A 6,013-nucleotide genomic window follows, 5' to 3' on the forward strand; every position below is an offset into this window, starting at 1 on the left:
GCCTGCTTTCTCTTAATCAGTTGAGGGTTGAAAACCAGTTGTGGTTGGGGCCAAAGGCAAAAATGGACAGAAACATTGCCTTTTCCCTCTTTCTTCCACCCCTTCTCTCCCTCTCTCTGAATTCCCTGTTTTTCTCCCTCTTTTCCCTTCTCTCCTCTGTCAGTCTTTCTCTCCTCCTCTCTTATTTCTGCTACCCACTTCCCTTCCCTTTTGACACCATCTTCCAGCTTAGAAGGGCCCTCACGCAAACATGTCCGTGCAATGGCAGAGGCCTGGTTGGAAAGGTTAACACGCTGCTACATGGGAGATGAGTGGAAGAAAAGGAAATACAAATGCCCCCCCCCCCAGCTGCTAGGAGCAGTTAGGAGCTAGGTGGAGTCTTAGATCTAAAAATAGTGTAGACATGCACATACTGGTCAGGTTCTGCTTTGACTTGAAATAGTTTTAGAGGGCTTCTCAGAGTCCAGTTAAGGCAGAGTCAATATGCAAGGTTCAGTCCTATCCTAAGGTCAGGAATATCTCAGTTCACATAGTCAGATGGTCCACGGGTCAAGAAAGTCAAGACTCCAAGGTCATGAGAACAAAGAAGCATCAAGGTCTGGCCAGGAATGACGAATGTTGTTTCCAGGAACTGACTGAGGCTGGAACCCTGCTTAAGAAAGCTGGAGCCAGCTGGTTCTCATTAGGAGCAAGAAAGCTGATCAGCAGCAGGTGGAGTCACTCTGTCTTTTGCTTCTTCAGGCTGTTGCTCAGCAGGTAAAGCCAATTCCTGGCCCATGACAGGATGCAACACTGGATGAGACAAAAGTTGGTAAGTTTGGGCAGAATTGTGATGAGAGAAAGAGTAACAAAGATGTAATCCCCCACATGCACTTTGTTTTTGTCAAATCGTTTTTATTAATTTTTCAAATTTTACCAAATCAGCCACAAATTAGGAACAATTTAATACAATTTCTCCAAAAATTGGTTTGCTGCACTGCATTCTTGATGTGTCCAAAGTTTCCTCTTTTTGTTGCTTTATTTTCCTAGTTGTTTCTGTCAGCATCCTTTGGGGGTCGAGATGCCAGCTGGCTAGCCCCCAGCTGGATCATGCCCTTCCAGCCATGACGAACCCCACATCTCTGGTGCAACGTAAATCAGCAGCTCAGACTTCAAAAGCCTGAACACGCTATATCAGCAGAGCATGCTGCGCAAACAGAAGAGGCGCCGAAGCTTGTGGAAACATACTAACAGCTAATGATTTATTAAGCATAAATCAGGCCAAAACAAACATGTTGTCTCCCTTTCTTCTCCTCAGAGAGAGAGTAAAAAACAAAAGTTATACACAATATGGAAGTTCCCAGCAGACTGTGCTGGAACGTAAACAGACATGTGACACGCAGCAGTTCCATGTTTGTAACTAAAGGTGGAATGGAAATTTCTAAGAGTTTCTAGTTCACATTCCACTCCTTGCAATTCACCTTATATTACAATAGCTGTTATTTATTTATTTAAAAAACTTATTTATCCTTAACCATCAGCACAGGTTACGCTACAAATTATCAATCCACAATAAATCAGCAATTATCATTTCTAAAATGAATTCCTTTCCTTCCTTCTGCATGTATGAATGTCCAAAAGTTCACTTTCGCTAGATTTTTCTACTTATCTCCGCAGTCCACTCTGTCCAAGATTCTGTCCAGAACTCTTAAATTTCCACTCCACGTACCTCCTGTTGTAGTCTGTTGTCCATTCTAAAATAGAAATCCCAAAGCGGAGAGTTCAATATCCTGTGTCTTCACACACACCCTGCTTCTTCGGAGGCAGGAGTGGGGCACAGAGACGACCGCAGGATCCGTGGTCCCCTTAATCACCTCAAGTGTTTTCAGGGTGTTTTACTTCCCTCTGCCTAAGTCTCTCCTGGGAATGGAAGAGCTGCCACCATGGCCTCGGACAGAAACAGGACTTTGTAGAGATCTTGAGAGGACAGGTCCTTCTGAAAGTGAAGATGGAGAGATGGAGGAAAACTCAGTGTTGAAAAATGGGAACCTCTGCTTCCTGCTCACACTTGCAGAGTGGATGTGGACTTGTGGTTGTAGTTGCGGCTGGCCACTGTGGAGTCACTCCTTTTTATAATTTATTTTTGCATTTTCAATTTTACATACAATAAGCAAAAGAAAAATATACAGACACAATAAAAACATGAAATCACTTTTGACTTCCTCCTCCCCACCCTTTGTGGAGCCTCATGTAAGGACTTTCTCTCTGCATCTCTTCTGTAACTCTATTATTATAAATCCTTTGCCAACCCACAGTTCAAATTTTTACTACAAGTTTTCTGTCAAAGCTACCAATGAATGTAGTTGTTTACAATAATTTTCAAATAAATTATAAACTTTCGACATTCTTTATTAAAATTTGCCTTTTCCTGGTTCTAATTCTTCCTGTAAGTTTTGCCATTTCAGCATAGTTCATCAGTTTTATCTGCCACCCTTCCTTGGTTGGAATTGTGCCTTCTTTCCATCTTTGGGCGAACTGAATCTGGGCAGCCTCTGAGGAATCACTCCTTGCAAGTCACCTGGTTGTGGAAACAGCTGGGTCAGGAGGTGAGTGTCAGGATGGCAGCCCTTGTTAGGGGATGCTCTGCAATGTGCCACTCTGGCTGAAAGCAGGAGAGACAGGAGTCCCAGAGCTGAGCATCAGCTTGGAGCACCACAGCAGCTGGCAGCAAGCTCAAGTGGAATCCAGAAGGGTGGGCAAAAGAAATGAGAGAATTGGAAGGTCAATTGAGAAAGGCAGAAGTTTGAATTGGAAGCTCAGTGATGAGCCAGTAAAATATGCCTACTACTGATGTAAGGAGATCCCTGATGACCTAGGCACCTCAGGAGCTGTGAGGAGGTCACTCTGATGCAGAAATAGGGCTGATGGGAGTTGCTCCAAAAATTACAATTAAAAAAAAATGTCAAAGATTGTGCTGCTGTATTTAGACTGTTTGAGTTTTATGTTAACTGCTTTGAGCACAGATTTGTAGAAACTGTATCTGTGGAAATTGCAATCCATAAATAAACTAACTTTAACTAACTAGGCTATTGAAATTTGAGCAGGCTTTCAGCATTCAGTGCTAGGTGGAAATAGCCATGCTAGTGCCCATACTGAGAGACAGAAGTCATGGAAACCCAAGTTTCCCCAGGTGAGATATTGAAAGGCATGGCAGAGTGAAGCAGAAAGTTGCCAACACCTCTAAATCTCCTTCCTCTTCTAGCTGAGAAGCACAGGCCACAAATCTATGGACTGGGGCATTTCTGCATCAGAGAGACACGTTATACACCTCTCATGTCCACTCTCCTTCTTCTTTCCTTGACTGATCACCTTTAAATCAATGAGTCATACTGGCAGTGTCATTACCCTCAGTGCTAATGATAAAATAATGACTCACTGCCTCATATTTGCCACCTGGATTGCCTGATGTGCAGATGGCTCTTTTAATATCCAGGCAACTGAAGCTCCAGAGGTTTAGTTCCCTGAATAAGAGAGTTGCAGAAAAAAAGGTTTCCTGTGTTCTCTTCTCCTGTCCACTCTGTGCTGCCTTTAGGAAACCAAAGAAGGGCATTGTGAGGATTGCCAGATTTCTAGGTTGGGCTAAATATTTGGGAGTTTTAGCTTCATTTTCAAGGCCTACAAGTGAAGTTAAACTGATTTAGTTAAACTATGTGATTTAGTTAAACTTCCACAAGATGTATTGATTATCACCAGCCTGGCTAGCTTTTAAGGTCAATTAGATAAATTCATTGAGGATAAAGGTATCAATGGTTATTAGCCATTATGGCAATGTTGTGCTTCAGCCTTGTTTGTAGGCTTCCCATTGGGGCATCTGGTTAGCCAATCTGAGAATAGGATGTAGAATCAGATGGGTCTTTGGCCTGCTCCAGCTGGGCACCTCTTATGTTCTAAGGAAGAGATTCCACCTGAGGATTAAAAGTGTTCCCCATAAGACTTGCTTCTATAGTTTTCCTTAAAAACATATTTTGTTTTTCAAGGAAAAAACAAATCAGGCAACAGTCAGTATTTCTTGTAAATTTCAACTGTTGGAAAATCAGAGATAAGCAAATCCAAAGCAGTTTATTTGGTTTTCTCTTCTCCCTGCCTTCTCCCTTTTAATTTTGCAAGAAAAATACTGAACTCAGATGCAACAATCTTCTATGCATTGCTTTTGCTGACTCTACGTACGTAATAAATAGAAATCATTTCCCCAGAAAGTCAGCCAGAAATAATAAATTGCATGCCCCTGTAATGTGGACTGAAATCCTGTCCATACCTATTTATCTCTCCAAACCAGTGTTTTTGAGTTGCAGAAAACTCAAGCATATTCTGAAACATGTCATTGATACAACAATAGAGCACTATAGGTGAATTTATACCGGGGCATTCATTCTACTTTATTAGATCCCATATACATTTAAAGAAGTATCATGTCACTTTAAACAGTCATGAGTTCCCCCCAAAGAATCCTGGGAGCTGTCATTTGCTATGGGTGCTGGGAGCAGCTAGAAGACCCTTATTCCTATGAGATCTACGGTTTCTAGAGTCCCCCTGGAAAGAGGGACTGATGTCTAACTGCTTTGGGAATTATATAACAGTGAGGGAATTATATAACTGCTATATATAACTTATATAGGAGGTCTACTAACAGCTCTCAGTACCCTTAATAAACCACAGTTCCCAGAATCTTTTGGAGGAAGCTAGAGAGAAATGTGAATTTTGAAGGATAACTCTGTATCCCTCCCCCCCGAAAGTGCAGATTAGGTAGGGTTTGCCTTTAAATGTGAAATGAATTAAAGCTCCACCATTGGCTTCCCTCTCCTGCCATCAGTGTAAAAAGCCCACATGGCCTCTACAATATCTGTTCTCCCTTCTGCTCTCTGTAGATTCCCTGCACTGCTTCAAGACTCTTCCCAACTCTCAACAAACGTAAATGGAAGTTTCCAGAAGAGGACAACAAAGATGGAGAAGAAGAACCTGTGATTTCCTGGTTACTAATGGACACTTCTAGAACATGCTCATCAAGCCCAATGTTTATGCGTCATTCATCGTCTGTGGATTGTTAGCATCAGAAAAGTATAACATAAATAAGAACAGTTATTTTTACATTCAGAAGCATTTACCTATTCATAATTAACATCTTCCTAAAATAAATACATAATTAGATGTCTCATGTAAAAAAGAAGACAGAGTTACAGATGAGTTTGTGTAGGTTATATGAAGGTTGATTATAATGGAAAATTAATTACAAGCATCTTGGACTAAGTGACTGGCATACTATTTTGTTTTGCAATAATTAAGGGTGTTAATAGTAAACAATGAACAAGGAGATATCAAAAGGTTTAAATGGAACAAAATTATTTAGGGTCTTAATTAGGAAATAAAAAGGAAAAAAGCCACAGCTTATTTGTTGAAACGTTAAAACTTAATATTACTTTATACATGTGTGGATGTCAGCACGCAGGATAAGAATACAATCTAGTCAGAGTTAGGCACTTTTTGATTATAGATTATTCTATATCTGGTCTTTATAGAGCATTCATTTGTATTTGTGGAGAATTTTACGGCAATGAGCATTAATCATGAATTTATCCTGATTTGCTTGTGGGGTGTTTATGTGGCTTCCCATTAATCGTTCATTCATCTCAAACTTTTCAGTGGATCTCTCAACTGGTTTCCCAATCTGTATTGCCACATTGCAAAATATGACTGTTACCTTGAGGAGATTAGGTGGTGCGCAGAAGTCTGCTCCTCTCATGCTCAGTAATGCCTAGAAATCCTGTGGTCTTGGCCCATTGAATGGTTAATTCCAGTGCTGTTCTTTTGGGGGTATGCAGGGGTACGCATACCCCTAAACATTTTGTGAATCTAAGTTTGGCCTCATTGAGGGGCAGTATTTCAATATGAGTAGGAAAATGAGAGTACCCCTGTTTTTTATTTTTTTAAAAAAGCACTGGTTAATTCTGTTCATTTTATAATGTATTAGTTTCTCATA

At 40.8% G+C, this 6,013-nt stretch overlaps 1 long non-coding RNA gene across 2 annotated transcripts; it reads left to right on the forward strand.

Annotated features, from left to right (window-relative positions):
* Positions 1 to 572: 572 nt before the first annotated feature.
* On the forward strand, positions 573 to 5,419 carry LOC309523846. Of its 2 annotated transcripts, XR_014215666.1 has the most exons (3): positions 573 to 811; positions 2,445 to 2,585; positions 4,905 to 5,419. It is a non-coding gene; the product is annotated as an uncharacterized lncRNA (long non-coding RNA). The 2 variants fall into 2 exon arrangements; XR_014215667.1 differs by lacking the exon at positions 573 to 811 and having other exon boundaries at positions 2,201 to 2,585.
* Positions 5,420 to 6,013: the final 594 nt, after the last annotated feature.

The sequence above is a fragment of the Podarcis vaucheri genome (assembly GCF_965113315.1).
Source record: "Podarcis vaucheri genome assembly, chromosome: Z".
NCBI lineage: Eukaryota > Metazoa > Chordata > Lepidosauria > Squamata > Lacertidae > Podarcis > Podarcis vaucheri.